The sequence below is a fragment of the Protobothrops mucrosquamatus genome, unplaced genomic scaffold, assembly GCF_001527695.2.
Source record: "Protobothrops mucrosquamatus isolate PMUCROS unplaced genomic scaffold, P.Mucros_1.0 scaffold1945, whole genome shotgun sequence".
In the NCBI taxonomy this organism is placed as follows: Eukaryota; Metazoa; Chordata; class Lepidosauria; order Squamata; family Viperidae; genus Protobothrops; species Protobothrops mucrosquamatus.
In genome coordinates this window covers 39,159-48,802 of record NW_015388066.1, presented here as the reverse complement: position 1 = coordinate 48,802, position 9,644 = coordinate 39,159, and the positions used below count along the sequence as shown (strand labels likewise).

The 9,644-nt window shown below is 40.5% G+C and overlaps 1 pseudogene; it reads left to right on the top strand.

Moving 5' to 3' along the window:
- LOC114923115 overlaps positions 1-9,306 on the top strand; it is a 17,562-nt pseudogene extending 8,256 nt beyond the window's left edge.
- The last annotated feature ends 338 nt before the right edge of the window (positions 9,307-9,644 follow it).

Below are 9,644 nucleotides of genomic sequence, written 5' to 3'. Positions count from 1 at the left end.
ATAAAACATCTTCATTTGCAGGACAGCCTTTTGACCCTTCATTTCCAGTAGTAAATGCAGTTTGTAATGTCATATGTACTTTAAGTTTTGGACATCAGTTTTCTGCAGAAGATGAAGAATTCCAGAACTTAATTCAAGCCCTTGAAAGTATTGTGAAATTGACTGGTAATTTTTTCTACTTGGTAAGTCATGTTTTCTATTAAAGAGACAAATTTTCCCAAACCAGCTATATTTCCATGCATAATTTCATGTAATCACGATTGGAATCCATGGAGAAAGCCTTGGAAACTATCTATTGTACTATTCTCCCCTGGTAGGTGTGCATGACCTTGGGTCAGTCTTGACTCCAGGTGAGAGCCTCGACAAGTCTTTGCAGTTTCCTTGTCAAGATTTTGGAAGTAGTTTGCCACTGACCACTTCCTAGGGTTGAGAGAAAGGGACTGGTCCAGGGTCACCCAGTTGACTTAGTGTTTGTGTTGGGACTAGAATTCAGAGTCTATCAGTTTCTAGGCTGGTGCATTAACAACAACACTAAAGTGGTTCCTGCCCATGCAGGAATCCATCATTTCAGTACCACCAGCAGATGGCTGTGGATCCCAGATTTAAACAGCTCTAGCACAGTGGTTCTCAACCTTTTTAATGCCGCGAACCCAACCGGTCATAAGTCGAGGACTAAACCGGTCGTAAGTTGAGGACTAAACCGGTCGTAAGTCGAGGACTAAACCGGTCGTAAGTCAAGGACTACCCAACCGGTCGTAAGTCAAGGACTTTCCCTGCCCGGGAGTGCCACGCATGTGTGGTTCCGGCCCCTGTGCCGGCTGAGGCATAGCTGGCAAGCGGCAGAGACGGAGCAGGCCGACCACCAGCTGGCCCAGCCCAAGGGAGGTAAGGCACCTGCCAGAAAAGGGGGAAAAAATGGCGAACAAAAAAAATGGCGGACAAAAAAAATGGCGGACAGCCTTGCTTGGCGACCCCTGTGAAATGGTCAATCGACCCCAAATGGGGTCCCGACCCACAGGTTGAGAACCACTGCTCTAGCACTTCCTGGGTCAGTCCATCATTGAACAGGTCTTACCAATCTTTTGTGATACCTAACCAACATCTGCATTATTATAACTTAAACCCATTGTTTCCACCCGGATAAGAATTTGGAAACAGCTTTTCTGGAGGACTTTTGAGGTCTGTCACAATGTGTGTTTGTCATGGTTTTTTTTTTGTTTTTTGTTTTGGTTATTAAGTGCTGTCTATTACTATGAGCTGCTGAGAGTATTTTTTTTAAACTGAGGTGGGAAATAAATAAATAAATAAATAAATAACCTTTCCTCTTCCTTTTTATTAGATGTATAATGTGTTCCCACGATTAATGGGCTACCTCCCAGGCCCTCACAAGAAGGTCCTGGCTTCCGTGGATTTGATTGCCTCTTTTGCAAAGCAGGAAATAGAGAAACACAAAGAATTTCACGCTCTGCATGAGCCGCAGGATTTCATTGATCACTATCTGCTTCAGATGGAGAAGGTATGGATTTATTGTGCTTCAATATATGGTCAAGGAATCATTAAATTCCACAGTATAAGTAAACAAGAGGAGCTACTAGTTTTGTTTTCCTGGGAAGTATTTTTTTTTTTTTTGTTCAGCTCCAATTCTGAATTTAACCCAACCTAAATTCTGGATGCTTCTAAGTCAGAGCTATATCGTACCTCTTCAGCATCATACCATTCCCCCTTTTTTCTAAAGAAATTTATTTGTTACGTATATGTAGGGGTGTGGGTCTATATATATGTTGTATATAGTATGTTTAGGTGTGTGTCATGCATGTGTTTTGCTTTGAGAGCAGGCAACTAAATTTCATTTTTCAATGTGTCCCGTTGTGCCCACAGTAAAAAAAATGATAATAAAGGTTATCTTATCTTATGTTAAGTTCCACCAAGAAGAAAAAGAATTAACAGGGACTTTTGATTAATTCATACTTAAATGAATATTTTCCATGAAACGATTGGAAAAGGACAAATACTTTCATAGCCTTGACAATAAGTGAAAATGTAAAACAGTTTGAAATAAGGAAAATAGGTCCTCTTCCCCAATGTTTTCAGAGAAAGACCCAGAATGATTTTTTTTTCTAAAAGCAACTTTTATCTATTGAACTGGGTCATCTTATTTACACTTTGATATCATCAGTCTTGAGTGTATCATTAGTCTGGTCACCACTTTCAAGATATACAGTCTTCGGAATAGTGATCCCCATTCCTAAACCATTAGGCAGATTTTCCACCTTTGCATTAATGCTTCAGTGGTGCTTCTTGTTTCTGTATAGCAATAGCAGTAGCACTTAGACTTATATACCGCTTCACAGTGCTTTACAGCCCTCTCTAAGTGGGTTACAGAGTCAGCCTCCCAAAATCTGGCTTCTCATATTACTGACCTCGGAAGAATGGAAGGGGGAGTCAACCTTGAGCCGATGAGAACTGAACTGCCGAACTGCCGGCAGCTGGCAGTCAGCAAAGTAGTCTGCAGTACTGCATTCTAACCACTGTGCCACCATGGCTCATCATATCACCATTATATAACAGCATCCGTGGGTATTGTAATTATAGATTTCTGGGTACATTGTACATACTAAATATGAAGAGCAATGGTGAGAGGTTGTAGATGGGAAATATATAGGTAGTTGATCATGTGCTTTTTCTAGCTCACTGAATTGTCCTCCAATTCTTCGTGAAGTTGCACTAGTTCAGTAAAAGGTTGTTGATGTCTCACAAGAATCTAGTATTCCATGTATTCCATAAATTGTCATAGCGTGGCATAGCAGCCACAAAGGTTTGTAGTTAGAGACATCACTTTTCGGCATAACTTTAAATTAGAATGCATGCAGGTAATCCTGCTTGTTAAGTTTTGTGATTCACTCTAGTAGGTACACATGAGTCACTATACTGAACATTTACCGAAGCAACCAATCATAAAATAAAAAGAAACACATTCAAGTTCTTCCAAAGCTAAAACTCTCTTCACTCTCAATGTGAATGTATTATTTCGTTATTATTCTCATGCATTGATAGAACCACCTGGAAAATATTTATTCTCATGAGTTGCAACACAGAGGCATAAATAGCCACACAAAAATTGCATAGAATCCATTGTAATTTTCATTTTCCATTTTAAACATCAGAGCAAGAATGACCCCAACTCTACCTACAATGAAGAGAATCTGGCTATGTGTATTTCTGATTTTTTAGGTGCTGGAACAGACACAACCTTTGCTACTTTGAAGTGGGCACTACTCCTCTTGGCCAATCATCCCGACATCCAAGGTGGGACTAAGGGTTACTCTCAGGTTTTAAAACACATTATTTGAAATACTGAATGATTAAACTGAATCTATGCTTCATAATATTTTTTCTATAAAGATTCTTGACCCTGTAAGTAGTCGCATAAAGTTAGCAGGTTTAAAGGAAAGCCAAGAATTACAGAGATAATTCTTTGAATCCTCAATAAAATAGAGAGAGGAAGTTAAAAACTAGAAATCAGTACAAATCTGAAACATTTAACACACTTTAAATGCAGAAATGTACCAAAGTTCATCCTAATTTGCATATAGAAAACCAAATTATAGTAGGATAATGAATACAGAAAAAATAAATTAAGAGGACGGGCATGAGGTGATGTACAAAGTGATGCTCCCTGCCATGAACAGAAGAGATGGGAGCATTGTGAGTGAAAAAGTGGTTGTACTGCAGCTCCAGATGAAACAGATTATCTGGACCCCTTTCAGTCAGGCTTCAGGTCTGGTTATGGGACAGAAATAACATTAGTTGTACTTATAGATGAGCTCTGTGGGGAGCAGGATGGGGTTGGTACATCCATCCTTGTGCCTCTTGACTATCAGTGGTTTTTGGTACCATCAACCATGGTTTTCTTAGGGCCTGCTGCAAGAATTGGAGCTGGGAGGCTCAGTGTTGTGCTGGTTCAGCTCTTTTCTTCAAGGCCAGTTCCAATTGGTGGTGATAGAGGGCGAGAGGTCCAGCCCACAGCCACTCCTTTTTGGTGTGCTGCAGGGCGCCATACTCTCCACTCTTTTTTAACCTCTTCACGAAACCTCTGGGTGAGATTATCCAACACCATGGGTTGAGGTATCATCCATTTTCCCATGATGTTTAACTTTGCATCTCCTTCCTTTGTGACCCAAGTGATGCGGGAGTAACTGTGAGAGGGATCTAGGTGTCCTAGTGGACCACTACTTAAGTATGAGGCAGCAGTGTGCTGCAGCTGACAAAATAACCAAGCAATCCTAGAGCCTAATGCAAGATGTTTCCAGAGTGGTTAGTTTCAAGCATAGGCTGGTATGCATCTGCCTTCTTTTCCCAGTCGGGTGACCTTGAGGCAGCATCTCAACGAGATACTATGGTGGTGAGACCACACTTAGAATACTGCATCCAGTTCTAGTTACCATGATACAAAAAAGATGTTGCGGTCCTGGAAAATGAGCAGAGAAGAGCAACAACAATGACAAAGAGTCTGGAGGCTAAATTGTATGAAAAATGGTTGAGGGAGCTGGGTATGCTTAGCCTACTGAAGGGATGTATTGAGGGGACATGATAACTCTCATCCAATATATGAAAGAGTCAACCATCCCAATATGCTAGCCAGCAAAAAAAAAACCTCCACATCACTGGCGTCTGTTTGTATTACAAAGGACTCATCTGGGTCAGGGTGTTTTAGGATTGGTTCAGTGGTGAAAAGACGTTTGAGTTTTTCAAAGCCTGCTTGGCATTCTAGTGACCAATTTAGGGGTTGGCTGGGCCTGAGTGTCAACGGTCTGATAAGAAAACCCAACAAAAGAATTCCTCTAGGCGATTTAGTCCCAAAAGGTAGAAGTTTATTGGATACACCATCTTGGAACTGAAGAAGCAAAACCAGTTCTGATTTTTCCCATGCGAAAGCTTGTTTAGTTAAACAATTGCACCTGCAATAATAACTTTGGTGGCTTGCAGGCTCTCACTATTCGTGAATGGCTTCTTGTTATCCCGTTTCCTCTCTTTGCTTTACCCCTCCCCCCTTTTCTTTGGCAAGTTGATTAGCTATGGGACTAGCAGACATTATAGTGATTCAATCTTGACAATGTAGAAGCTTAGCTAAGAGAGATCCAACCTCGAAGTAAGGAGAAATTTCCTGTTAGGGAGAACAATTAATCAGTGGAATGTCTTACCTCTGGAAGTTTTGGATGTTCCATCACTGAAGGTTTTGAATGGGATTATACAAGGTCCATGCCTTTAGGAGGGGTTGGGATAGAAGAGCTCCAAAGTCCCTCCCAGATGTATGATTCTATTAAATGATTACAATTAATTCCCTAAATGTTGTTCTAGTTCAGGGGTCTTCAAACCTGGCCTTTTTATGACTTGTGGACTTCAACTCCCAGAATTCCTCAGCCAGGCATGCTGGCTGAGGATTTCTGGGAATTGAAGTCCACAACTCATAAAAGGGCCAAGTTTGAAGACCCCTGTTCTAGGTCCTAAAGTTCTATTGAGGATTAAAATTTGGAAACAAATAAAGGAAACACAATACTGAAAATGAAGTTTCTATTTCCATCATTTTTTTTCTAGAGAAAGTCCAGAAGGAGATTGAAGATGTGTTTGGCTTCTCGGGTCAATTTCCTATCAGGATCGGAAGAAGCTGCCTTACACCAATGCAGTGATTCATGAAATGCAGCGTGTAAAATATATCTTGCTATTTGGGGTTCCCAGGCAAAGTACAAAGGATGTGAAGATGAGGGGTTACCTTATTCCAAAGGTGAGAAACATGGTCAGGCTGCATTCCAGGAGTCCATTATGGAAGTAAAAGCAGAATATGGATTTGGGCAGAAGCTCTCTGTTTTAATGGAAGGGAGGGGAGAAAGGAAGCTGCTCTCAGACACTGCTTCCAGAATCTGCTTTGGAAATGAACAAATAGGGGTCCATAAAGGCAAGCTAAAAACTAATGTTTCATCAATATTGTTTGAACTATTTTGCCCATTTCCTTATGAAACTGTTCTACTTAATCCTATCATATATTTTTTTTTACAGAGGACCGTTATTATCCCAGACCTGCGCTCTGTTCTTCTTGATCCAGAACAATGGGAGACACCTGAAGAATTCAACCCAAATCACTTTTTAGATAAGGATGGGAAGTTCATTGATCGAGAAGAGTTTCTGCCATTTGGAATAGGTACATCCATGAGCCCAAAGCAATTTATAACTTATAGATAACCTTTATTGTCATTTTTTTTACTGTGCGCACAACGGCACACATCAAAAATGAAATTTAGTTGCCCACTCTCAAAGTGAAACACATACATGGCAAACACCTAAACATACTATATACAACATATGTATAGACCCCCACCCCCACATATACATAACAAATAAATATTAAATACTGTCCATCTTGAATATATAATGGAAGGAGGAAGCTTGAGAGTTCACAAGGTTAATGCTGTATGGAATGAAACTATGGCTGAATCTGGATGTTTTGCTATGGATACCACGAAGCCTCCTCCCAGAAGGTAACAAGGAAAACAGGTCGTGAAGAGGATGTATACTGTCCCAGATAATCTTACGGACCCTGCTCAAGCAACGCTTCTGTGCTATATCCCCAATGATCTTTTCGGCCATCCTCACTACTCTCTGCACTGCCTTCCAGTCTGAAGCAGTGATGCTTCCAAACCAGACTGTGATGCTGTATAACAGGATGCTCTCGATCGTCCCCCTGTAGAAAGTGGCAAGATAGGAGAAGAAAAATGTGTTTTTCTCATGCGACGCAGAAAATGCAAGCACTGCTGTGTCCGCTGTTGAGCGACCAAGCCAGCCTACTCGTTAGCTGCACACCCAAGAATTTGATGCTGGCAGCCATGTCCACAGGTGAATCATTAATGCACAGAGAAGTGTGGCTGTGCCTGCCTTTTCTGAAATCGACAATGATCTCTTTGGTTTTTTTGGTATTTAAAACTAGTCTGTTTTCCTTACACCAGTTCACCAACCCCTCAACATCCTTGCGGAAAGCTTCCACATTGTCATCTTGAATAAGGCCCACTACTGTTGTATCATCTGCAAACTTCACAATATGGTTAGTGGCAAACCTAACACAACAGTCATGGGTCAACAGGGTGAACAGCAGCGAACTTAGGACGCAGCCCTGAGGAGAACCTGTGCTCAAGAAAATGGTATTAGAGGTATTTGTCCCAACTCGCACATATTGGGGCCTATTGGTAAGAAAATCAAGAATCCAGTTGAACAAAGGGGTGTTTAAGCCGAAAAGGCCCAGTTTGTCTACAAGATGCTGGGGAATGATTGTGTTAAACGCCGAACTGAAGTCGACAAACAACAAACACACATGTGTATTTTCTTCAGCCAACCATTTATCAAACTGAAGAAACATTTAAGGAAGCTGATTATCTCTTTCAAATTGAGTGGTAGGGAGCATAAAACATGAGAGTCATGACATACTGATGTCACTCTGCTCCCATGCTCTGTTCATTCAGCATCAGCAACCAAATTATATATGAGAATTCCTCAAAATCACCTTCTGGGTATAGAATAACAGAAGAGCAGAGTTGGAAGGGACATTGGAGGTCCCCTCTGCTCAGGCAAAAAACCCTATAACATTTCAGACAAATGGTTGTCCAATCTCTTCTTAAAAACTTCCAGCATTGGAGCACCCACAATTTCTGGAGGAAAGTTGTTGCACTGTCTGGAAATTTCCCTTTTGTTCTAGATTGGTTCTGTCCTTGATGAGTTTCCATCCGTTGCTTCTTGTCCAACATGAAGGACTAGAACCACTGTGTCCCCATAGCTAAAGTCCAACATAAGCACAGAAGAATACTTGGTCAATGAACTGAACTGGTTTCTGGCATAGTTTATTTGCCGAGACAACCAAAACAGATTCAGTAGCATAGATGGATAAATTCCATATTAAAATGGCCAGTTTCACTCAAATGGATTTGCAGCTGTCAGACCATTGATGTCTCAAAACTTGTAGTACTTGAGAATGTAACTTGAAGATGACTTTCACTTGTAATGATAAGTCAAGCAATGATTAAGCTCTGCTAGTAAAAAGGACTTATGAGATATGGTGAAACTGCACAGACCATCTCCATATTTCACAGGAAGCCAGATGTAGTAAGCAATGAACAACAAGAATAAATGTTTGGTCACTGAAAGGGAATGCCTATAGATTATGTCCATTCCACTTCCAGTAGTCTGATGCACCACAGAATAAGTTTGTAGACAGAAAGGGGAGAAAGTGACTTCCCTCTTGTAGGCCCATCTCTGGAAATACATGCGAGATATTTCAAGGGGCGTATTGCTTTGCCTTTGATATGGTGTACTATCTACCACAACCTGAGTTAAAGTTATGCTATGAGTTAAAGTTATGCTCAAAGATACTACATCAGTATGGAAATCTTCTTGGGATGTTACAAATCTTTTCAAATTTCTTTGATGATCTGCTTATAAACTGGAGAACAGATTATTATCCCCTTCATGCATGCTTTCTCTCATCTATAGGTCAGCGTGTATGCGTGGGAGAGCAGCTGGCAAGAATTGAGATCTTCATTTTTCTGACCAGCTTGTTGAGGGCCTTCAGCTTCCGGTTGCCTGAAGGAGTGAAAGAACTCAATGAAGCCCCTATTGTAAAAGTGACAATGCATCCACATCCTTACAAACTGTGTGCTATTCCCACAAAGGCTTAAACATAAGCAATATAAAAACATTAAAATAACTATACAGTAGTTATTCAATATGATAAATGTTTCTTATATATGTATTCACTTAATATTGTGTTTCGCTTCTATTGACTCAACACTAAAACTTGTTCAATATATGGCTGGATTCACACATCATACCTAACCTCGTCAACCAAAGACCAGGAGATTGTGAATAAAAAATGTGCTGTATGCTTGTTAAGTTTTATCTCCCCCCCCCTTTGGGTGCCAATACAACATACTACTTTCCATTAAGTCTTAGTATCTTTTTTCATTTTTAATAAATTTCTATATGGACTTCATGTTCTCCAGCCAGAGCAAACTTCATAGATGTCCCCAAATGATACCATACTTGAAGGTATAAAAAGCTGCTGGCAGAATAACAGAACAAGAAAAAGGGTGTGCCACCCATCTAGATCCCAGTGCAGAACATTTTTCATCCCATTCTTAGGGCTGAACTTGGACTAAATCCAATATCTGCTTCTGTTTGTTCTGAGGAGAGTTTCCTGTGATAGTTGAACCTGTTAAGCAGCAAGGGCCATGGTGACTGTACACTGTACATTTTATTTGATCTGTATGGCTATGTCACCATCCTCTGCTACCATTTCTGTATAATAAAACAGATTTTCTAACAGCAGGTTTCATTCCAAAGTTAGTTTACTTTGCTCCATTCTGTATTAGTGAGTCTCTTCTCCTTTAATTATAATACAGTGGTACCTCAGTACTCATTGTTAATTGGTTCTAGGAGGTGCAATCAGTACTAAAAATGATGAATACCAATGAAATTTTTCCCATAAGGAAAGACTCAGGGAAGACCCATAATGGAGAAAAAGGAGGAACCTCTCACCAGTACTGTGACCATTGCGACTACATTGGTTGATGGACCACAGGCCATAGCCCCAATAGAAAGTGTGG